The 24032-nt window shown below is 58.1% G+C and overlaps 2 protein-coding genes across 15 annotated transcripts in view; one reads left to right on the top strand and one right to left on the bottom strand.

The window, feature by feature from the left end:
- Positions 1-24032, top strand: part of MACROD1 (mono-ADP ribosylhydrolase 1) — a 152673-nt gene that overhangs the window by 45555 nt on the left and 83086 nt on the right. The window lies entirely within an intron of this gene.
- The window catches only part of FLRT1 (fibronectin leucine rich transmembrane protein 1), a 46975-nt gene that overhangs the window by 6613 nt on the left and 16330 nt on the right, over positions 1-24032 (bottom strand). The window contains exons 1-3 of one of the 2 annotated variants that reach the window (XM_081532741.1): positions 18413-18681; positions 17775-17877; positions 8760-9681 (exon numbers count right to left, since the gene is read on the bottom strand). The gene's annotated coding sequence lies outside the window, so the exon portion shown is untranslated. Of the gene's footprint in view, positions 1-8759; positions 9682-17774; positions 17878-18412; positions 18682-24032 lie in introns of those variants that run through there. The other variant, XR_014066315.1, reaches the window with a different exon arrangement.

Below are 24032 nucleotides of genomic sequence, written 5' to 3' on the forward strand. Positions count from 1 at the left end.
ACACAATGGCCTTGGGGAGTCTGAGCCGAGGCCGCAGCCTGGGGGGGGTGGCCCTGGAGTGCAGAGCAGAATCAGGACCCACTCACTGAATGAGACGGTGGGGACCTCACTCCCATGTCCCAGGGACCCCGTGTCTCCATTTCTCAACCATATCACATCCTTCTTCCTTCTGTTCTTCTCTATTCCCCTAGTCTCTATTCCTCTCTGTTGAGCAAACTGCTCGTCACCCTTCAGGACCATGCTCAAATGTCTCCTCCTCTGCGAGATCTTCCTGATGCCATATAGAGCTTTCCTCTGCTCCATCCATTCATTTGTCCATTCATCCACCCACCTACCTATTTACACACCCATCTATCCATGTCGGAGAAGGCAATGGCACCCCACTCCAGTACTCTTGCCTGGAAAATCCCATGGATGGAGGAGCCTGGTAGGCTGCAGTCCATGGGGTCGCGAAGAGTCGGACACGACTGAGCGACTTCACTTTCACTTTTCACTTTCGTGCATTGGAGAAGGAAATGGCAACCCACTCCAGTATTCTTGCCTGGAGAATCCCGGGGATGGGGGAGCCTGATGGGCTGCTGTCTATGGGGTTGCACTGAGTTGGACACGACTGAAGCGACTTAGCAGCAGCAGCAGCAGCAGATATCCATGTACTTGAGCAAACTCTAGGATATAGTGGAGGGCAGGGAAGCCTGGTGTGCTGCAGCCCATGGGGTCGCAAAGAGTCAGACACACCTTAGTGACTGAACAACTATCCACGTACCCATCCATACATCTGTCCACCCACTCATCCACCCACTCATCCATCCTCTCATCTATTTACCCATGCATCTGTCCACCCACTCACCCATCCATCCATCCACATCTATCTACCACTCACCTATCCATCCATCCATCCATTCACCCACCCACCCACTCAGCCATCCATCCATCCATCCACCCACCCACTCACCCATCCATCCACCCACCCACCCACTCAGCCATCCATCCATCCACCCACCCACCCACTCACCCATCCATCCATCCACATCTATCTACCACTCACCTATCCATCCATCCATCCATTCACCCACCCACCCACTCAGCCATCCATCCATCCATCCACCCACCCACTCACCCATCCATCCACCCACCCACCCACTCAGCCATCCATCCATCCACCCACCCACCCACTCACCCATCCATCCACCCACCCACCCACTCACCCATCCATCCACCCACCCACCCACTCAGCCATCCATCCATCCACCCACCCACCCACTCACCCATCCACCCACCCACCCACTCACCCATCCACCCACCCACCCACCCACTCACCCATCCGTCCACCCACCCACCCACCCACTCACCCATCCTTCCGTCCACCCACCCACCCACTCACCCATCCATCCATGCATCTGTCCATCCAGCCATTCAACATATCTTTATTGAGCACCTGGTATGTGCCAACCTGTGTTCTAGCCACTTGGGATTCTATTCTGGTTGGATAGTAGCTCACACTATAATAAAGCTCATCTAGATTTTTATGAATATTTAAGTCATTTAATCTTCCCAGCAAATGTCAGGTCAGGGCCCTGGTTAGTCCCGCTTAACAGATGAAAACACTGAAGCTTGGAGATGTTAACTTACTCAGGGCCACTTGAGAAGTGGTGAGGAAGAACCTAGGGCAGGATCTTGACCACTAGGCTGGTGGTGCTATATCTTGTGCCAGTCTCTGTGGGCTGCAGGTCAGGCTGTATAGTGACCAGTGTTTTAAGGTCCCCGACTAAATTTCGGGTGCTCAAGGGCATAGACTGTGGGCTGTGTAGGCCTGGTGTAACTTGGCACCTGTGACCACCCAAGGACAGAGGAAGCCGGCCGAAGCGCCGAGAAAGGCTGGAATGCCTCTGCCCTGCTCGCTGCTGCCCCGTCAGCGCATGCCCCTTTTGCATTGTAGAGGCTTTGCCTAGGCTGCCAGCAGCTCCCAGGCCTTCTGGAGGGAGGGCTTTGCCCATGGCTAACACACTAACTCCACTCCCGGCTTGCTAGCGGAATGAAGCTTTGTCCATGAGGTGGACCCAAGGCAAGGTGAGGGCCCTCTGAGGACACCTGGGTGGAAGCACGTGAGGGTGGGGGAGGGTGCATGAGGTCTGTGCATGGAGTCGGAGGGGGATGAGGTCCTGAGGGCGGAAGGGGGACTGGCGAGACTGTGACCAACACTCTGGGCCTCTTCCCGGCTGCCCCGCTGGCCTGGGGGGCTGAGGACATTTGCCTGCTCACTCCTGATGCTCCTGTGGAGGTTGCCCCTGGTCTGTGGGTCCTGACCACACTCACGCCCCTGCCCTTGGGCATTTGGAGCTGGTCTGTGCTCCCAGCCCTCGGTGAGTTTGGACAGGGCTAACCCAGGCCCTGCCCAATCCCTCACAGGCACGTGTTTGGACCCGCGCCCACCTGTCACATACATATGAGTCCGCGGTCCCGCTTTACAGCTGAGCAGAGAGGCTGAGGCTCAAGAGAAGTGAGGGACCCACCCAAGGTCACGGCCAGCCCAGGTTTCCAGCTGCACCTCTGTCCCTTCCTCGGCATGGAGCCAGAGCCACGAAGGTTATGGAACCTGGAAGTCCCGTCTCAAGAGCCAGGTCCAAGGCAGGTGCTGGGGACAGGAAGGCTCAGGCCCGCTCAAGGCCACTTTGCCTCAGTCTCAGCGGTCAGTCTGAGCTGAGGTCCCCAGCATCTGGCCAACGGCTGCGCACCATCCCTGACCTGTCAGCTGCTGAGTTCTGGGACTCAGGAATGCTGGTGGCCCCGGCACTCAGGGATTCCGGAGCAGTGCTCTGAGCAGGGAGCAGACTTGTTAAGGCCAAAGCCAAGGCCAGACCGCCTTCTCTGGCATGAACATCAGTTCCCCTGCCCGCTCAGCTCATGGCCACAGCCCTCAGCCTCCAGAGGCCCCGGCATCATAATAGAGTCTAAATTGCACCTTTCAGAGATGTCTGATGGATAACCAAGAAGCATTTGGGAGGCAGGGACCCAAGGCCTTTCTGTTCCCCTGTCTTCAGGCCTCATCCATCTTGGCTGAGTTTCCCCAGCCGCCCCCTTCCCCCAAGGCCTCCCACTGCTGGGCCCTCTGGCTCCAGGAAGGCACGGTGAGGGGTGAGGAGGAAGACAGCTTGCCCGAGGAGCCCTTTAATGGCCTGGGTGCCACAAGCACTTTTTATTCCCTTGTTCTGTGTTTGATGGTTTATGTGGCCATCAAATTAAACCCGGTAGATTGCCCATCTTTTACGGGGGTCACTTGTCATCCTTGCGAGAATCTCACAGACTTCAGTGTGGTGTGAGTTACGACCTGCCGGCCCATGACTGACAGCAGGATCCTTGGCGTGCAATGAAGGTGGGGGAGGGGAGCAGTGGGATGGCTTGGACTAGGGGTATCCAGACCTCCGCTAGCCCTGGGTGACCTGGGGCATCATTCTCAGCATCCTCCCATCAGTTGCTAGCGCCTGCCATCTCCGGCAGAGAAACCTCGGTTCGAGTGCTGCCTCTGCCACTTCCAGGCTGTGAGATCTTGAGCAAATTACCTGCTCTCTCTGAGCTTTAGTTTCCACATCTATAAATGGAGTCAAGTTCCTCTTACAGGGGGACTCACTACTGAGCATTCAGTGAGGTAATACATGCAAAGTACCCCCTCGGACGTGCAGCCTGTGTGTCTCGATGCCTGAAGTTTAAAAGCTGCTATGAGTGTGAGCGAACTCTGGGAGATGGTGAGAGACAGAGAAGCCTGGCATGCTGCAGTCCATGGGGTCGCAACTGTTGTTCAGACACTACATAGCAACTGAATGACAACAATAGTTCTCTGACTGCCCCAGGCACACTGGTTTAGCCTCCGTGTTAACTGTCTGTCTCTTTCCTCTGCAATCCAGAGGCCCCTTCTTCACTCTCTTGCCCCTGCCACATTCCAGGGTAGACTGGGAGCGGGTAGGCCAAGCTGCTTCCTGACACAGACTTCCTGTCAGTTGCCGTGATGCTGGGCCTCCTAGACTCACACTGTGCATCCTCAGCCCTGCCTTCCCACCCCCTAAGCTGGAGTGGAAACACTGACCCCAAGCCTACTCTCTCTCCCTTGTGTTGCCTCTGGGCCTTTGCACGTGTGGTTCATGCTTCTTAAACATCTACACACCTCCCCCACTCAAGCCTCACCAGGTCAGCTTCCACTCACCCCCCTGTCCCCAGGCCTCGGCTTGACCACCCGCTCCGTGAAGCCTCCCCTGAGTTGTGTCTGGCTTTGCCTCCCACACCCACTTGACTGGTGCTAGTCGGTGCAGAGTGTCATCTGTAAACACTTGCCATCTGGATGGAGGCGCCTCCCAGGTGGAGACCCCTGGCCTCTTGGTGCTCTACCCTGTTGCCTTTCCCAAACCTCATGAAACTGGGGCCACCAGAGGCCCAAGGCCCTCTAGGGGGATCTTCCTGGGGAGACAGAGTGAAGGCAGCATGTGGGCGGAGGAGCTGCGGGACCCCAGGCCCAGCACAGGCCCTGGCATGCTGGATGGGAGACGGCACCCGGGCTTCTGGAGATGGGGGGGGCACAGTTAGACATGAGCACCCTGGGGGGCTGAGCAGTGGTGGGGGTCATTTCTGGAGGGAGCTGGAGGTCTCAGGCAGGAGCAGTAACTCTGGATAGGACTCCCCCTGCCTCCCAGCCTGGCCTTCCTTCCTGTTCGCCAGTGAAGGCAGTCCATGTGGACACGTCCTGAGGTTGGGTCCGCCACAGTGCCAGGCTCAGTCTCCGTCTCCACTTTAGGAACCAGAGAGTTCCAGGTAGCCCTGACCCCAAGAAGGAGGTGTGTGGACTAGAGAGCAGGAGGGGACACCAGGGCTAGGTTGCAACCTGACCTCGGACCTCAGCTGTGTGACCTGCAGCGATGCTCTCTGAGCCTCAGGTTGCTGAGAACCCCGCCCTCTGGGAAGACGACGAGGAGGGCCCAGCACAGGCCTGGAGGTTTTGGAAAGAAGGGCCGCCCCATCCTGGCCCTGGGAGGGACCCCACGGTCCTCCTATGACCTACTTAGGGTGGTTGCCTCCGGTCTTGGCTGAGTTTCAGAGAGATGGAGGGCAGATACGGTGGGGGGCAGGGGGGCCACAGCTCAGACAGAAGGAAGCCCCTCGCCCTCCCACTCCCTTCAGCAGGAATAATTCACCATGTTTTCCCTAAACCTTGCCAGGCCCTCGGTTCTCACTGGCAGAGCAGGGCCTGAGGCAGGAGGAGGTGGACAGGGCAGACTGGGGGTGGAAGCAGTTTCTCGGCTCCAGGAGGACCCCTGCCCCACAGGAAGCAGTGACCTCCCCACTGGGGAGGCTGGGAGCTCCACCAGAGCAGTGTCACCCCCATACCTGTGATGCGTCCTCAGCAAACCTTTGTATAAATTAACGCGGGATCCTGCATTCTTCTCCCCCACCTCTCTGGGCTCAGCTGCAAGCATCATGGAGGGAGGAGGGCCTAGAGGCAAGGAGGCTGCCCTCTCCCTGAGGAGGCCCTGCCTGGGCTCAGTCCAGGCCCCACAGACCAAACGTGGCCTTGGGTCTCAGGCCTTCGTCTGTAAAATGGGGCCATAAACTGCCCTGGGTTTTTGTGAGGATAAACTACTGAACCAGAGGGCCTGCTGTGGGTCAAGGACACGTGAACTGTGAGCAGAAGGGGGACTCAGGACTTCTCCGAGCCCACCCTTGTGCACGCGGAGCACCAGGGCCGCTCCTGCTCAGGCCAGACTAGGCCCACCTGAGGCCCCTCCTTCAGGCAGGGGGCCGGGAGCCGTGACCTCCAGGCCCTTCCAACCCTGCATGGCACAACTTGGCCCCCGACCTTGGCTGACGGTGCCAACTGAGAACTCGTAATGCGTGGGGGGAAGGGGTGGGATTCTTTTAAAACCTAAAGTTAATTATTTTTCTAATTTCATGCTGCATGCATTATGCATCAGTTGTTATCACTGGCGGTGATTACCAACAGGTATGCAAATCCACTCAAAATGTACCTCGAGTTCACCTCACCGTGTGGGCTGACTGGGCGGTGCGGGGCGGCGCGGTGTCCTGAACTTCAGAGAATACAAATCGCTTTAAAAAACAAGACGTTAAAACTGTGTCTTAGGAGGTTAATTATATTGATAACAGTGTTTGATATTAAACTATTCAGGGCCAGGAGGGGGTGGGGGATGAAAGGAGACATGTGTAATTTTGTTTCTTTCTCTGCATTATTTAATAAGATGTTCCTGCCCCTAATATTTCTGTCTGTCTGTGTTTTTAGTAAAGCCGCCTAGACTGAGGCGTAATTCCTTGGGGAAGGAAAACAGGAAAGGTCAGGGGATTTTTAGAAGGTAGGAAAGGGGCCTGAGGGCTGTCATTCTGGGAGGTGGGGTCAGCCCAAAGAACAGGGCAAGGGCCCTAGGTCTGCACTGCTGGGTCTCTCAGCAGCCAGTGGGATCCTGGCAGCCAGGGGTAGGGGGGCCGGGAAGGGAGCCGGATGACCTGGGAAGACTGGGAAGGGTGATGTTTACTAATAAGGCAGAGGCTTAGGTGAGGATGGGGGCTTGGGTGGGGATGGGGCCTCCCCTAGGAGGTGGGTGGGATCCCCCACATCCTGGCCCTGTTCTCGGGGAGATCCCTCCCCTGCCCCACTCGTTTGTCACAAGTTGACTGTCAACCCCTCCCACTATGGCATAAACTCCTGTAAGTCAGGATATGTTCCATCTTGTCCATTGGCCTAGTGAGTATACAGCCTGGCACTGGAGTGTTCATAAACACCTGTTCAATGAATGAATGGGGATGCCAAAGGGAAGCCCCAGAATCTGAAATGCAGGACAGGGCAGTGGGAGAGATGGGAGAGGCCGGCCCACTGTCAGCCCCCCAACCCTGGGAGGTAATCATGGACAGATGCTCTCACCTCAGCTTCCCAGGTGGCACTAGTGGTAAAGAACCTGCCTGCCAATGCAGGAGACATAAGAGACGCGGGTTCCATCCCTGGGACAGGAAGATCCCCTGGAGGAGGGTGTGGCAACCCACTCCAGTATTCTTGCCTGGAGAATACCATGGACAGAGGAGCCTGGCGGGCTACAGTCGATAGGGTTGCAAAGAGGTGGTCATGACTGAAGCGACTTAGCATGCCCTCACCACAGCCGTCCAGAGAGGCAAAGGGGCTGGTCTGATCATGCAGCAGGTGGTGGAAGAGCTGGACACAAACTCAGGCCTTCCTTTCCCACGTGTCTCACCAGGCCCTCTCAGCTGCCCAGTGCGGCCACCCCAGGCCGAGGGGGCAAGCCTAGGGAAAAATCCCTGGATGTGTCCTCTCGTATCCTCTGACATAAGGTGGCTCACCTGGCCCTGTCCAGCTGCAAGTTTGCTTTCAGGCCTAGAGGCTGGCCCCATTTTCTTAGAGATGGTCCCCTCCCTCCCACCCCTACAGATATACACAGGGGTGGAACTCACCCTCAGGACTCTGGATTCGGGGAGGTAGAGGACCTTAGAAAAACTGAGTCCCTGTGGGATAGAGCAAAGCTCAGCAGAGGCGGAGCCCAGCTCTGAGCAGATGGGGTGCAGGCCTGCTGCTGCCCCCCTCCGGCTTGGCCTCAGCCCCAGGAATTACCTCCTCCTCCACCGTCTCTCCTAGGGGATGGGAGGAGAATAGGGACCAGTGATGGGGCAGTAAGTCGGGATGGGGGATGGGAGGCCGGCTGGGCAGGGGCCGAGTGCAGGCTCTAGCGAGCTCAGGACGCTCAGGACGCCTCGCGCCCTGCTGCTGGGCTGGCGCGCCTTTATAATAAATAACAGCAAATAGCCGATCCGCAGGGCATCTTTCACGCTGGTGGCTAATAACACGGCTATTAATGCCCCCGCAGACGGCGTGCGCACGGAGCGGCGCTGACGAATGTCCCCGGCCCCGGCGCAGTCATAAATCAGCCCCTCTCCTGGGGAAGAGCGCGGGGAAGTGTCATTTTCCATCTTGGTAATGAATTGGGGCTTCCCTGCCCTGCCCAGGGCGCTGCCGCTGAGAGAGGTTGCCTGGGATTTGTGTTTGGGGAGGCAAGAACCCGCCCTCTGGGCCTCTGAGAAGCCAGGAGGAGTAGGCCCCGCCCCCTACACTTCCGGGCCAAACTGGGGCCGCCAGAGAGCAATGTTCACCATCTGCTGTGTGACCTTAGGGCACTTACTGCCTGTCTCTGGGCCATGTCAAGCCACTCTCACCAACAAAAGGGCTCGAACTAGAGGCCAGAGCAGAGGATGCCTAAGGGCCCACAGGTGCAGGATCTTGGATCAACCCCCTCCTGGGTCCTCTTGGCCGGGGCAGAGCAAGGCCTTGGCTGGAGGGGACTTGTGGACCCTCTCCAGTTGGAGGGCAGCAGGTGCCATGGCCAGTGGCTAGGTCACCAAAAATCCTGCCTCTCCAAGGCCTCACGGCCACCTCCTCCGATCAGAACTCAGAAGGGCTCAAAGCGAGGCCTCTCCCCAGAGGCAGGAGTTTACTCCAGGAAAGGTCACTCCCTTATACCCTGGACCCACCTACCCTGGGGCAGAACCCAGCAGCATAGGGGCCACCGGGGAACCAATGACCCTTGCCCTGGCAATCAGGTGCCACGAGTTGCTTCAGCTGCACGTGTGGGGTGGGTGGGGTGGAGTTGCAGACCCCTGACCCAGCCCCAAGAGGACAGGCCCCTGCTGTCTGGTGCCCTCTCCAGGCCCGAGGAGCCCCTGGGCCTTCCTGGGCCTCCGGAGCCCATCTGCACCCACCTTACCTCCTTCACTGCAGCCTGGGAGCCTGCCGCTCTAGATGCTGTGTTTCCGTCGAGGTGGGCCTGGGCCGCGCTTACATCCCAGCCCACCAGCCTTGGCACATGGGGTACAGATCACAGGCCTGGGGTGTTGGGTGGCACTGGGGGACACCTGGGGCTCAGGGAGGAGACCTCGTGCTTTGCTCTGCCGGGCTCCTCACGTTCAGACGTGGCCACGGGTCGGGAGCAGCGTCTCGTCACACCCCAGGCCGCGGACACTGCCGGCTTCTCCTCTCGGAGTGAGGGGCTTAAGTGAGGGGCCTGCGGGGGTGCCCCCCGCAGCCCCGGGGCTCCCGTGCACAGCCTGAGGGTGTTCTGGGCCCCTGCTCCCCAGGCATGCCCTAGGGCCTGGCGCCTGTCCTGGGGAGGGTGGCCTCGCTGCCCCCTTTCAACTTTCGCCCTTTTTTTTGTCTGTTGGCCGCCACCTCTTCTGAAAGGCTTCTGCGTGGCTTTTACCCCTTTTTCTTTACCAAGTTGTTTTTTTTTTTAATCCCTTTAAGTCACTTGGCAGAATGGGCTGTGGTGCAGAGAGCGTTCTTGCGTGACAGAGCTGAGAGGGAGCCACTCTCCAAAGGATCGGTGTTGCTGCCACTCAGGCTGTGTCTCCGGGGGGGAAGGAGGGGGTCCATTACCCCGCTGAGGAGTTCAGATGTTCACCGCGGGGCTGCAGCTGCTGACATGCGCCGCTGAGCTGTCAGGCCTCACATGCCCCCTTTCTGGGAAGAGGTTTGGTGGGGGGCCGGGAGGGCGCTCAGTCCTGCTTGGCCGCTCCTGTTTGTAGAAAGGTTTCCTTGCTGGGGAGGTGCGGGGACGGGTTATTCCTGCTTTCAGCCCCTTCTCGGATGTTCACCAGGGAGTCTTCCTCACTCACTCCCTGCCTCCTCACCTGCCAAAAGACAATGCAAGTGATTAAGCCCAGGGAAATTGGGAAATGCACAGGGACAGGCCCCCTCTCCTCCCAGCCCTCCGGAGCCTGTTTTCTTGAACGCCACCTTCCCTGTGATCCGTGATCCGAGAGGAGGCTGGGATTATTCTCTGCCATCTCCCTTCTCTTTTCAAACCCAGATAACAAACAGCTGGCCACGCAAAGCACCCTTCCTGGCAGTTCCCTAGCTTTCCCTTTTCCTGGAGGGGGGGTGGTGGGAGGACTAGGAAGAGAAAAAATGAGGTTCCGAGAGCTCCTGGCCATGCAGGGGCCGCCCGCCTGGCCCAGCACTGGCTCCGCTTCCTCCAGCACCTGCTCCTCTTGCTAAATGTCATTCAGAGGATCCAACTGGGCCTCCAGGGCCTCGGCTTCCAGAACAAGCGCTGCCTTTCCCCGCCGTGGGAAGCAGGAGCATCACAGAACCAGAAGAGCCGGCCTCCTGGCCTCCCTCTGAGGCCGGGGCCCGTGCTGCACACCCGGCTGCCCTCCGTGGCTGCCCTCCCCTTCCACAGAGACCTGGGGGCAGGGCCGGCTGCTCCCCCAGATCCCAAACGACCCGAGCCGACCGGATCGCCTCTCATTAGCGTGGCATGCTGAAGGCCCACGCTGCCCCGGCGTCCATATTCCCCCTGCAGGAGCCCCTCTTTAGAAGAGGGCTTTTATTACACATCTGAGAGCGTTAGCTCTGGTTTGAAATCGGATCCAGATGGGCTCGGCTGCGTCTGGGCACTTGCCTTTGTAGGGCCGAAGGTGGCTGATTTGAGAAACGCGTGTTGTCTGGGGCTGTCGCAAATAAAAACCAGGATATTTGGGGTGCATGTCTAGAGCCCAGACTGGGGGTGGGGTCTGGGCACTTACCGGGCACCCCACATGGCAGGGACTCCATGTGGAAGAGGGGAAGGTGCTGGCCAGGTGGAGGGCAGGCAGAGGGTGATGGGTGGACGGGAGAAGTGGAGAGGCCGTGGGACAAGCTTCCCCAGGAGCAAGGAGGGTTAAGAAACAGTGAGGTTTAGGAACCCACGGGACCTCACCCCCAGATGGCCAGGATCTGGTAAGTACTCGCGGTGTGAGCAGGCAGGTGGGGGGCAGCCCCCTGGCAAGGGGTCAGGTGGGGGCTGGACAGGAGGGAAGGTGAGGACAAAGTCCCCACGTAAGGGGTGATGCTGGGCTCCAGCCTAGCTCTTATTGCTATTACACCCGCGTGATTTCATCCAATTATAAATTGTAATTTCTCTATGAAAGCGAGAGATGGAAAGAGTCCAATGAGGTCATCCGCCTCCCTGGCCGGGGTAAGGAAATTGTTTTCTACCTTGGGGGAGTGTGAGCAGAGGCTACTGGGCCTCTGTATTTAGAGGGGGTGGTGACAGCGTCCTCTGGACCCAGAGCCTCCTTGGCCGGCTGATCCCCCCATGACAGAGCTCTGCTCTCGATATTATGAACCCAGGAAGGCAGCTGCATTCAGCTGGCTCCAACCCTTCCCAGAGCCCTCAGGATAAAGGCGACACTGCCATGGCAGCCTCCAAGGCCCCCTGGCCTCCACCCCCTACCACCTCCTCTAACTCCCTGACCTGGCCCCTGCCCCTCCCCATGCTGCTCCCCTTTCTGCAAGAGTCCGCCCACCATCACCCCTCACCTCCTCTCTGCCTGCAGGGTTGAACAAACCATGATGGCAATGACATCATGTCTCGCAAGGAATTATCTTCCTGGTTCAAGGAAGAGACCACATCTGCTCATCGGAGGCTGATCTCCTAGTGCCTGAGTCAGTGCCTTGCACACAGTAGGTCCTTAATAAATGCACCCAGCGAAATGCCCACTTTCTCACTGAGAAAATCAAGAGTCTGAGCAAGGCTCTCAGTGGGCCTGTCCAGCCTTCTGCATTTGGGGTGCCCTACCCTGCCTCCCCTGTCCCTGTGTGTGGTCCTCCTGGGAGGCTGGCAGCAATGCCTGGCCCAGGCCCCACTGAGGATATGGGCTCCTTGAGTGCTGCCCGGTGGTGGGTGCCTCTCGAGGGTCAGGGAGGGTGTGTGCACCGAGGGCAGCCTGGACGCGGTGCTTGCAAGGTGAGAGCGCTTTGTTTCCACGTGGGGTGCCTGGTAACGATTATTGCAGCCACCTGCATGTGCTGGGCCCAGGAATACATCCTAAACGAGCCTTCCTGCCATACACCTACCATTGAGCTGTGCAGGCCCCAGTGGGCACGCTACCAATCTAGTAAACCTCACTCACGCAGTGCAAGCCAAGCAGCGGGTGTATGTGGACTTCCCGTGCGGCCAGTCACGCTGACCAAGGACAAAGTAAATCTGCACGGTCTCAGGGTCTCAGTAAGCGGGAGCCTGCCCCTTGGCCAGCTGTGGGTACTTGGACCACACGACAGCCTCTGCTCACCCTCCTCGCCTCTGCCGTCCCTCCTTCCCATAGTTCTGGTCCCTGCATTCCGGTGCCAAAGAACCATTTTTTGGGTCAACACAATAAAAGCTTCCATCGGCAAGTACTTGAGATGCTTACACCATTTTACTTTTTGTTATAAATAACAACATCATAACTGTAGTAAAAGAAATATGAAAGGGGGAAAGAAAGCCAAGTGCAAGATCCCACATCTCTATAGCACTCTGCATCTTGGCTGGATCCGTCTGCCTGTACATATACGCCGTTTACAAGGGGACAATGTCCCTTATCCTTTTGCAGGTCGTTTCTGCTTTACTGTCTCCCCTGAGCCTGGGGACAACCCAGCACAGCTGGCGGGGCAGGGAGGACTGCTCCCACTGTGCAGATGCAGTGAAAAGGGGGGAACTTGTCTCAGTCTGTATGACTTGCGTGACAGCCAGGAACTTGAGCTTTGGGCCAGTTTCCTTCTCCCTGCACGACTCTAAGTCTTGGTGCAACAGAAGCACAATGAGGCCCTTAGGCCCGCCCACCTAGAGACCTCGGGTTTCTCCTAAGTCCCTCTCTTGCAATCATTCATCAGTTCATCGGTCTTTCCATCCATCTATAACCATCTCTCTTTCCATCCTTCCATCCACCTATCCATCTTTCCATCTCTCCATCCACCCATCTGTACAGCTCTCTCCCACCCTCTGTTTCTCCATTCATCCATCTACCTGCCCATCTTTCCATCTGTCATCCATTTTTCCATCTCTCAGTTCAGTCCAGTCACTCAGTCATGTCCAACTCTTTGCGACCCCATGGACTGCAGCTCGCCAGGCTTCCTTGTCCATCACCAGCTCCTGGACCTTATTCAAACTCATGTCCATCGAGTCGGTGATGCCATCCAACCATCTCGTCCTCTGTCATCCCCTTCTCCTCCCGTCTTCAATCTTTCCCAGCATCAGGGTCTTTTCCAGTGAGTCAGTTCTTCGCATCAGGTGGCCAAAGTATTGGAGTTTCAGTGTCAGCGTCAGTCCTTCCAATGAATATTCAGGACTGATTTCAAAGGAAATTTCCTTTCCTTTCCATCTCTACATCCATCCATCTATCCATCCATCCATCCATCCATCTATCTGGCAAGCATGTATTGAGACCCACTGCTGTGCAGGACACATGGATCCAAAGAAGAGCCCCTGTCCCCTAGGAGCTCGTGGTCCCATGAGGGAGGTCACTGGTTTACAGCAGGCCACAGTGTGAGACACACACGGGGCGCTAGCAGAGTCAAAGCCACTCCTTGGCCAACCTGGGCATAGAGGGCGAGTAGCTGGGTCACAGGGGGCTTTCTGGGGAAGGTGACGCCATGCTGTGGGGACCGCCACGTCATGATAAGTCACCGGGTTCAATGGCAAGCTGGAGTGGGGTGGGTGTGGCCACGGTTCCCCCATCCACCTTTCAGGGTCGCTGCCCCACCTTTGGACCTCAGGCCTCTGCCTGAAGTGGAAACGCTCTTCAACTATACAAGCTCCCACCTGCCTTGAAGATTGGAACGCACTAATATTAATTCTTATATTAGCAATTAGCCCTCCTGCTTCTTTCCAACCTATGACTCTTTGAGATGGGTTTTTATGTGTGTGTCATTAATCAGATGCCTGTATGTGCTGCTGGAAACCCAGGTGGGCTTTATGGCCAGTGACTTAGCCAAGTGGCGTTCTAAATGAACAACAGGCCAGCGCCCCTCCCTGGGCAGAGCTGCCCCGTGGCAGAGAGGGCAGAGTTTAGATCTTTGTAAGCAGGTCAAAGCTGGCGTGAGCTAGCAGACCCAGGGTGTTCTTTCATTTCAGACTTTCAGGCTGAGGTCAACATCTGTATGCGACCTCTAGAGATGAAAAAGGCTCTTTGTGGCTCAAAGCTGGAGTTTGTTCCATGGCTGCTGACTTCCTCCCCCAAGGACGGGCATCCATAGGGCCTGTCCCTTCTCCACAGCAGTGTGGATCACTCCCTGCTCCCGCCAGCATGGACCTGGGTGCTGCCACAGTCACGTTCCTGCTTTCTGGGGGGCAGAGGGCTGGAGGCCAGGGCCATGGGGCAGGGAGAGCTCTTCCCTTAGGGAGTGTGGACTCCTCCTGTAACAGAGTCAGCCTGGTACAGGTTAGGCCAGAAGGGCATTTCAGGCTGAGGGAACAGCGTATGCAAAGGCTCAGAGGCGAGAGGGCTTGGTGCAGCAGGAAGGCTGGTGTCCCGAAGCTCTGAGTTAGGAGGGCCGTGATCTAAGCGGAAGTGGGAGGTGGGATTCTTGGGGGGAATATCAAATGCTCTGCTGAGGGGCCTGGTCTTCATTTTGAGGGCAGTGGGGAGCCAGTGAGGGCACCCAGGCAGGAAGGGGCATGACCAGACCTCCCTGGAGAATTGGAGGGCACCAGGGTGCATGGGAGCAGACCAATGAGAGGCTGGGACAGCGTCCTCTGGAGCAGGGGTGGGGAGTGGGGGTGTTGAGATGGAAGGGCTGACTCAGAGACCTCCCTGAAGACAGGCCTGGGGGCGAATGGGTTCCCTCCCCGTCCTCCTCGCTGGAGGGTGGCTGAGTGCTCCTGTGGCCACACGGAGCCACACCACGGGCAGCTGGTCCCCCGGGGGCTCCGAGCCTGGTTCTAGGCACCCAGGGAGGGCTCCGGAGGGGGAGGGGCTGGAGGCTCCTCTGCACAAGGGGTGCCCCCCACCCCCTTCTCACTCGCTCCAGCCCCCCCTGGGCTTGGCACGGCAGCATGGCACCCGCGCAGCTAAGTGGGTGAGAAGGGGAGGATGTGAGAGAGCCTGCGTTCGGGCGTGAACCCTCCCAGCCTCCGCTCTGCTAATTAAACCGTTTCCTGACAAAACCCAGACTTTCAGGGACGGGCGTGTGAGCAAGCGTGCGAGCCTGTCCGCGGCTGCAGGGGCCCACACGCCTGGCCAGCAGGCCTGGACCCCGGCCAGTGCCCACCCTCGGAGACAGACCACTGGGGAGCCAGCTGGGCAGTGCCTGGAGCAGAGAAGCCACCGGCTGCAGGCTCCCAGGCCGGACTGTACCAGTTCAGTGTGCTGCCCCAGCAAGGCAGCCGAGCAGCGGAGCCCTAGAGAGGCTGCCGAGTGGGCACGGTTGTCCCCGGCCGCACTGAGCCAGGAACGCAGGCAGGCGCCTGAAGAGGCCTCCTGTGCCTGGAGGGCTCTCGTGCCTTTGAAATCTCCTCTGAGCCAGCAGGCGGCAGGAGGCACTCTGGGCAGGGGCCAGCCAAGGGCAGCTAGTACTCAGCCAGGCTCATTACCGCTGCTCTCAGCCTCTGGGAGAGCCCCTCGAGGGGGCTGTGTGTGGCCCTGCTGTTAGGGGGTGGGGGAAGCGTGAGGGTACCAGGCCCCCCAAGGCCTGCTCCCCTGCCTGCATACCGGGACACAGTTTCCTGCATGCCCACGATGGGCCATTCGTGCCCTCTGCCCGCGGCTTCCCAGAAGGAGCTGCCTGCTGGCCAGGTCTACCCTGCAGGGCTTGTTGAAACCCAGCTTCTGCACATGAAGGTCTGTGTCCAGCCCAGGGAGCTCAGTGAGGATGAGTCTGGCGCAGCAGCGAAGGCCACGCCTTTCTCAGGAAACTGGCCTGCTCTGCGGGTCGAACAGTCCCTGTGTGTTTCCCCACCATGTCCCACTGTGAGCTTTTAGCAGGGCGGGGCCCTCTGTGGATGCAGGCAGTGGGCACCCCGGGCAGAAGATCTGGTCCCCTCCCAGCCGCTGGCCTCTGCCTGCTCTTACCTGGGCCCCTGGGCCCCACCCTGGCCACAAGATGGGCCCTGTCCAGTCTATATGCCATAGGTCTCGCAAGATGTTTTTTTATTTGTTTTGATATTTATATTTATTTATTTATTTTGGCCGTGCTGGGTCTTAGTTGTGGCATGTGGGATCCTTTGTTGTTGTTGTTGCGGCATGCAAACTCTTGGTTGTAGCATGCGGAATCTAGCTTCCTGACCAGGGATTGAACCCAGGCCCCCTGCATGAGGAACATGGAGTCTTAGCCACTGGAAATTGAGGAGGTTCCTCAAGCAGATGTTTGAAACAAGACTTGGCTGGTATGTCTGGGAGGCTCGGGGGCTTCCCAGGTGGTGCTAGTGGTAAAGAACCCGACTGCCAATGCAGGAGACATAAGAGACGTGTGTTCGATCCCTGGGTCGGGAAGATCCCCCGGAGGAGGAAATGGCAATCCACTCCAGTATTCTTGCCTAGAGAATCCCATGGACAGAGGAGCCTGGCAGGCTGCAGTCCATGGGGTCACAAAGAGTTGTAAACGACTGAAGCGACTTAGCACGCACATACCCTGGGAGGAGGCTCAGGAGCTATGGGGGTCTCTCAGGGAGCAGGCCGAGGAGATTTCAGAACCCAGGCTCTGCTCATGGGGTCTGAGCTCCCCTCCTCCGCAGCTCCTTCCCCTCACTTCAGCCTCAGATTCCTTCAGGAATCTGAACCCTGTGGGCACAGGCACCCTGGGGACCATCAGCCGCCCTCCCCTCCTCCTCCCAGCTACTGCGTTCAAAATGCTGCTCCTCCCTAGACCTCCCCTACTGCCCACACTGCCCCATGAGCTGGGAATTCCGACCACGCACCTGCTCCTGCATTTACTCAGGTGCAGCTGGTGGAAGCTGCCTTTTCTTCCAGAAGTACCCACTTGCCTCTCGCCAACTGTGCCAGCCCCCCTACCCCCCGGGGACTGGCGCCTTCAAGCCCAGCTCCCCCAGCCCGCTCTTCCGTTTCCCTGCACCAGCAGAAGCCTGTGCCAAGGGGTTTTCGGCCATGTGTTGGAAATCTCTCACCCCCTCCCCTCTTTCCCGTAAACTCACTCTCCGGCCGGCCGGGAGTAACGGCCGGCCACGCGCCCAGGCTGGGCGGCCAGACTTTGTTAATATTTACAGCGAGTGGCTCAGGAAGCTATTAGCTTCCTTTTCTTGTTGTTAATTGAAAGAGGAGAAAATGGTTGTAACACTTCAAAAGGACTTAAAGCGCAGCCTGAGAGACCAGCTGAGTCGGGAGGAAGACTGTTTAAAATAAAGAAAGTAAGCCCACACCCCACGCGACGGGGGAGTGGCGCTCCTTCCAGGCTCGGCAGCCGCCTGGCTCTCCTCTGAGGTTTCCTCATGGCCGCTCATTGTATATTTTCCTTTTCATTTGGGAATCTGCCTTAAGGATAGAAGGAGGAAGAAAAAGCCTTTACGGTGCACTTTGTTAATGACGGAGCTCTTTGAAGCTGCAGCTAACGAGGCCCCTGGTACCTTCACTCCTGGAGCACAAGGGCTGGCCTCGCCTGGAGGCTGCTCCCCTGTCCTGTAGCCCCCAAAACCCCGGCTCTCATCTCCCAGGATACAGGCCCAGACAGGGGACATTGGGCTAATTCCCAGGCCCCTGACTTGGGTGTGGGGTCTTGGGCCTCAGAATCTCCCCACCCGCCATGGACCCCAGGGACAGCTAAGGATGCCAGTGGTCGTGGTGGGTGGGGGTACTTTCTGAATCCTGGCAGACAAGGAGCTGGGGGCCCAGCATTGCCAGGTCTCTGGCCTCTGGCCAGCCTCCCCCAGCCACATTTCCTAGAGATGAATGATCCCTCCAATGACACCTGAATAGTTAGCTTCTGGAGTCCTACCTACAATGTAAGCAACCAAACAACTCGGCCAGTTTACCTGTGGCCAGACAGGGCAGACTGGGTGACTCAGAAGGTCTCTGCTCTGGGAACCTGCCATTTGGTTCTGGCTGATGAGTGCCTCCTCCTCCAGGTAGCCTTCCCTTTTTTTAAAAAAAAATAAATTTATTTATTTTAGTTGGGGGCCAATTACTTTACAATATTGTAGTAGTTTTTGCCATACATTGACACGAATCAGCCATGGGTCCACATGTGTTCCCCATCCCGAGCCCCCCTCCCAAGGAAGCCTTCCCTGACTGTCCCTTGACCCTAGCCTGCTTTAGCATGGCCTCTCGGGCTCCCCTGGCACCCTGCTATCTGTTAGACTGGCCTTCTCCGTGTCTGCAGAGCAAGGTGACCAACTCTCCAGACATGGGGGGCCCCAGCTCATGGTTCTAGAGGGCCACATTAAAGGAGGGACCTGCATTGCAGGAGGTCCTCTCCACCTGCTCCCTCCCTGCTTCTGCCCTGGTCAGTCTAGACGAGAACCTTGTTCAGTCTGGGCCCCGCCAAAGGCACGGCCACACTGCAGGGCAGGAGGCCCAGAGGAGAAGCTAGGACACTGACAGAGGTGGGGGGTGGGTGGGACGGTATAAGGAAGAGAGCTGGTCCCTGGTCCTCCCAAACGGACAAGCTGACCTGGGAGAAGGAAGACCACCATGCTCTGGGAGGCCCAAGAACTAGAAGGACAGGAGGGATTCAGTTAAGAAGTCTGTAACGGGTGGAGATACCCAAAGATGGACCAGACTTCCACTGCCAGGGGTGCCGAGGCCCAGGCTGGACGGACACTTAATAGTGAGGCTGGGCCAGGGAGACCGCGTCAGGTGGGGGCCTAGCCAACCCAGGCTTCCTTCCCCAGGCTGTGCTCTTGAAGCCATGCCGTTGGTCCTTCCGGCTGCTGCCTCCCCAAAGCCCCGGCCCTGTTCTCTCCACCCCGGATTCTATTAATAACTGTCTTTAACCCCCACTGTGACCTCTTAAGGGCACCATTGTGTCAGCAACGGTGACAGCCACCATCGCTAACCTGACGGACTTCTGACTACGGCCCAGCACACAGAGCTAAGTGGATAATAATAATACAGTAACAACAACAAACAGGAGTGACCCCGTATTAAGCCTGAGGCGGGCACCGTCCTGACAGCACCTCACTGGACCCACAGGCACTATTATTACCGTTTCAGTTTTCCACCTGAGGAAACAGAGAGATTCAGCAGCCTGCCCAGGGTCACACAGCGGGTCCACGGTGGGGCCCGGACATGAACCCGCTCTTGTCTTGGCTCTGTGCCCATGGCACACTTCCTGTGTGGCCAGGACTGGAGGGCGGCACTCAGATGGGCAGGAGGCTGCAGACCAGCGGTCCCCAACCTGGTTCATGGGGCACCTCAGTCATTAAAGGCTCTGAGAAGTCCCGTCTCAAAGATACCAATTTAACCCTGTTTGCTCTGGTGGTCACCCGCTAACCACGCAGGATTTGCATGTTCTTCGGAATACACTCTGGGCAGCACAGTCTGGTGTGTGCTTGGCGGTCAGGGGGGTGGGCCTAGCACGTCTCTGCCCTTAGCCCCCCCCAGCTTGGTGCCTAGCACACAGGAGGCACACGCATCAGCAAATGAAGGCCTAATGAGAGAGGGGATGGATGTGTAGATGACCCCAGCTGGGGCCACGGGAAGCCACAGGTCCTGGCTAGACCCAGTCTCTGTTCTGAGCCTCTCTCATCTCCTCCTCCCCCAGCCCTGGACCCGATGCGCCCCCCCTACCCCTCCGCAGCCACGCCCAACCTCATCCTTCCCCCTGGCGGCCAGGCGAGGCCCCACTGTGCCTCCTGGGCAGGTCCGAGCCCTCTGCCCCCACCCAAGGGCCCCCGCCAGGCACGGGCATCTCTTCCCTTACCTTCCTGCTCTGTGGCTCTGGCCTTGACATTCCGATCACATCCCCTAGCCCTGCCTAGAATACTAATTTTCCCAAGATGAAACCATCCGTGTTTAATTTTTGTAAGAGCCAGGCAGGAAGAAAAGACAAGGAAAGGGAAGCATCAGTGGTGGAAGTTGGGGCCCTCCTGGAGGCTGTGTTCAGAGCTGCTCTGGATGGCTGGCCGTGAGAATGTGGGGTGCCACCCCACCCACCGTGGTCACACGGCCCTGAGGAGGACCAGGAGGGGGTCGCCCTGTGCAGTCCTACTGCTGTGCTAGGACCACCTTGTGTGTGTGTGTGGTATGTTGCTTCAGTCGTGCCAGACTCTTTGCGACCCTATGGACTATAGCCTGCCAGGCCCCTCCTCCAGGGGGTCTTCCCGACCCAGGGATCAAACCTTTGTCTCTTATGTCTCCTGCATTGGCAGGCAGATTCTTCACCACAAGTGCTACCTGAGAAGTCCCAGGACCACCTTGCTGCCCCTAAAATAGCCCCAGCAGGGGGCTAGCCAGTTTTTCAGTGGGTGGGGGACAAGGCAGGGGCCGAGGCTGGCCTTCTGAACACACCAGGGCATGCTTCTGGCCTTGGCTTGGGAGGGTGGTTTTTTGGGACCTTCAGTGAGAGGAAGCCCCCTTGGGCTTCCCTGGTGGTCCACTGGTTGAGGATCTGCCTGCCATGCAAGGGACACTGGTTCGATCCCTGGGCCAGAAAGGTCCCGAATGCCTTGGGGCAACTGAGCCCATGCATCACAGCTACTGAGCCGGCCCTCTGGAGCCCGCGAGGTGACACTACTGAGCCCATGCGCCACAACTACTGAAGCCTATGCATCTAAAGCTTGTGCTCTGCAATAAGAGAAGCCACCGCAGCGAGAAGCCCTCGCGTTGCAACTAGAGAGGAGACTCTGCTCACCGCAACTAGAGAAAGCTTGTATGCAGCAATGGAGACCGAGCACAACCAAATATAAAAAAATAAATACTAAAAAAAGAGGGAGCCCCCTTAATTAAGCATGGGCAGCCAGGTTATACCTCTCCCCTGTCCATTGTTTGCCAATTAGGTTTCTGCCCAGCTCCTACCAGAAAAGGAGCCTGGGATCTCCCTGATCAGCTGTGGTCACACTGGGGCTAGAGTGAGGGCTGGCAGGGGCCACCTGGGAATGCCCGTAGTGGGCACAGGGAAGAAGGACGGGGGAAGTGTTGCAGGGCTAGAGGACCTTGGGTGAGTCCGTGCCCTGCCGGGGCCTCAGCTGCCTTCTTGGGGCACTGGGATGTGACTGCATGGCTCGGAGGGCACAGGAGATGCAAGACGCGCGTTCGATCCGTGGGTCAGGAACATCCCGTGGAGTAGGAATGGCAACCCACTCTAGTATTCTTGCCTGGAAAATCCCATGGACAGAGGAGCCTGGTGGGCTACAGTCCATGGGCTTACAAAGTAGTTTGACACGACTCAGCGACTGAGCACACACAGGAAGAAGAGGTGGTTAACAGTCTGGAGTCAGAGGTTGGAGTTGTGTAGCTTCAAGAGCTGTGTTTCCTGGGTCTCTGAACATTTCCGTATCTATGAGATGGAGTAATGAGGGAAGCACCCTCGTGGATTGGTGGTGACGATCAAAGATGGTACCCTGCAGAGGCCCTAAGGGCCAGCCTGGCACTCCAGGCACATATAGAAGCCAGCTATTATTATTATCGTAACCCCCGAGACAGGTGCTCTCAGTAAAGCCCTTCCCTCGGCGTCCTGTGCCCCTCGGCTGACCAGACTGCCCGCCTGGGAGACCCATTCCCTCCCACAGCCCCCGTCGAGTCAGAGCAGCAGCTTCCTCTTGTGTCTGACTCCCCTCGTGCCCACCTGGCCCCAGGACATGAGTTTGACTCAGTGCCACCCCCCCACACATCCCAGTTTCACGCCCCCAAGTCCCCAGAGGGAAGAATGAGATTGTTATGGCAGGAAACATGACAGAACATGAAACGTGATGAAATCAGCGATGTAAATTATGAAATCCAAATCACAGCCCCGCTGCTTCTGTAGCAGAGTCAACTCTGGCAGAGGCTCTGCGGGCTGGGGACCCCCGTGGTGGAGGCCTCCAGGCTCCCAGACCCCTTGCTGGGCGCTGTGAGTGGGTGGCTGCTGGTGGTTCCAGCTGGCCCTCCAGCCACTCACGCCCTCTCCCCAGAGACCACTGACTGGCCATCGAGGACTCAGCGAGACACCACTCTGGATCAGATCCTGGCCAGGACCACCGCTGGGCTCATCCCTTCCCTTGCCCTCTCCCGGTTCACGTCCCCCTCCCTAGGTTTTTCCTTCCCGAGATCTCAGGCACGGGACCCCTGTCTCAGACCCTGCTCCCCTGGGGTCCCACCTGAGACAAACCCCAAACCGCTCCCTGAAGAGACCCGCTGCTGTCCCCTTGCCCCATTTTAGTCTTGCGACGCCTCTGCTCCAAAACGTGGGCCCGATCAGAGGTCAGGGACAAGCAGGGGCCGGGTCAGCACCTTGGCTGCCTGCTCCCCTCTGCCCTCCTCCAGTGAGGCCCCTGCAGCCAGTGCCCACGTGCCCCCCTTCTGCCTGCTCCCTTATGTGTGGGGCCGGGGGCCGGGGGCCTCCCTCCCCAGCCCCCAGCCCCGCCGTCACAGCCACCTGCGAGTGCAGAGCTGGTACAAGGAGGGTGACTCCAGCCTAACGTGTTTTTTTGGCCACCTCCCCCCCTGCTGCGAGGGCTGCGTCGTAAATTATTATCGACCCGCAGCCGGCCCGGGCTGGAGACGAGATGGGGAAATAAAGCACTGTGCTCGATAATGGTGCCCTGATGCCTGAATTTACTTATTTGTGGCTTTCCTACCCACAAGGAAACACAACGATAAATAACTGTTGACTATTAGGCTCCCGGTCAGGAAAAACACCCTTGGATCCATTTCTTGAGGATGGGCGAGGACTGGAGACCCGCACGCCCATCCCACCCGCCTGCTGGGTCTGATTTGATTTTCCCAGGCCCACTCGCCCAGGTAGAAGGCTTCTTCTCCAGCTTACAGACGAGGAAACTGAGGCTCAGAGACGTCAGGTACCTTGGCCGAGGTCCAGGGTGACCCACAGATCCTTTTCTTCTTTCTTTCTTTTTCAGCTGCCCCGGATCTAGTTGCACCATGTGGGGCCTAGTTCCCTGACCAAGGATTGAACCCAGGCCCCCTGCATTGGGAGTGCGGAGTCTTAGCCACCAGGCCACCAGGGAAGACCCCAGATCCTTTTTAGCCTAGGATTTTCCCCATTTGGGCTTCCCTGGTGGCTCAGACAGTAAAGAATCTGCCTGCAATGCAGAAGACCCAGGTTTGATCCCTAAGTCAGGAAGATCCCTGGAGAAGGGAATGGCAACCCACTCCAGTATTCTTGCCTGGATAATTCCATGGACAGAGGAGCCCAGCAGGCTATGGTCCATGGGGTCACAAAAAGTCAGACACAACTGAGCGACTTTTAGCACAAATCCTAGGCAGCCCAAGAGAGCCGGTCACCCTATGCTGGTCTCACAGCAGAGTCAAGGCTGGGACCCTGCTCTTTCCCACCCAGAGCTGTGGGTGCTCTTAACCTACGTGAAAGGTCTTCAGCATCGCCCGCCTGCCCGCTGCGGGACTCTGCGAGGCTGTGCACACCCTCCCTCCGGGTCCCTCTCCAGCCTGCTCCAGGCCAGGAGGCTGTGGTCACCAGCGAGCTCCTCAGACCCTCATGGTGATGCTCCCCACTGTCGCCAGCCAGAGAGCCTCCCCTTCCCGTGTGGTCTCCCCAGTCCCATCACAGCCTTGTGAACACCCACTCCGACACACCCTGACCCCCTGCCAAGTGATCACACAACGGCCACTTCCACTTCCCGAGGGCCTCCCGTGAGCCATGCACCTTCAGAGTCTTCCACTGTCTGCTGATTCGTTTCCTGCCCTTAACGATCCCGATCCCGTGAGCAGGACGAGACAGCTGACACCCAGAGGGGGTAGGTGACTTGCCAGAGGCCACACAGCTGATAGGGGCCGCCTGGCTCTGAGTCTGTGTGGATGGAAAACCCGAAACCCAGAGAGGAGGACAAACTGGAAAGGGCAGTGCACCTTGGCGCCATAGGGACGAGCGCGGTGCCATTGGGGGCTGCCAGGCGGACAGGGTGCCCCTCATGGGCATCCTGGTGCATGTGATATGGATCCAGGAGGGACCCTGTGGGTACCTGCGAAAGGGATGCTGTGGACGGGGTGGGGAGGCCGGGGGCCTGGAGGCGGAACACAGATCCTTACGGGGAGTGCTGAGCTGGGCGCTCTGCCCAGGGGAGCAGAGGGACTAGGGTGTCCCATGTGCTCGGCCACGGTCCCGGCTGCCAGGTGCA

The sequence above is a fragment of the Giraffa tippelskirchi genome, chromosome 10 (assembly GCF_054371585.1).
Source record: "Giraffa tippelskirchi isolate mGirTip1 chromosome 10, T2T-mGirTip1v1.2.pri, whole genome shotgun sequence".
In the NCBI taxonomy this organism is placed as follows: Eukaryota; Metazoa; Chordata; class Mammalia; order Artiodactyla; family Giraffidae; genus Giraffa; species Giraffa tippelskirchi.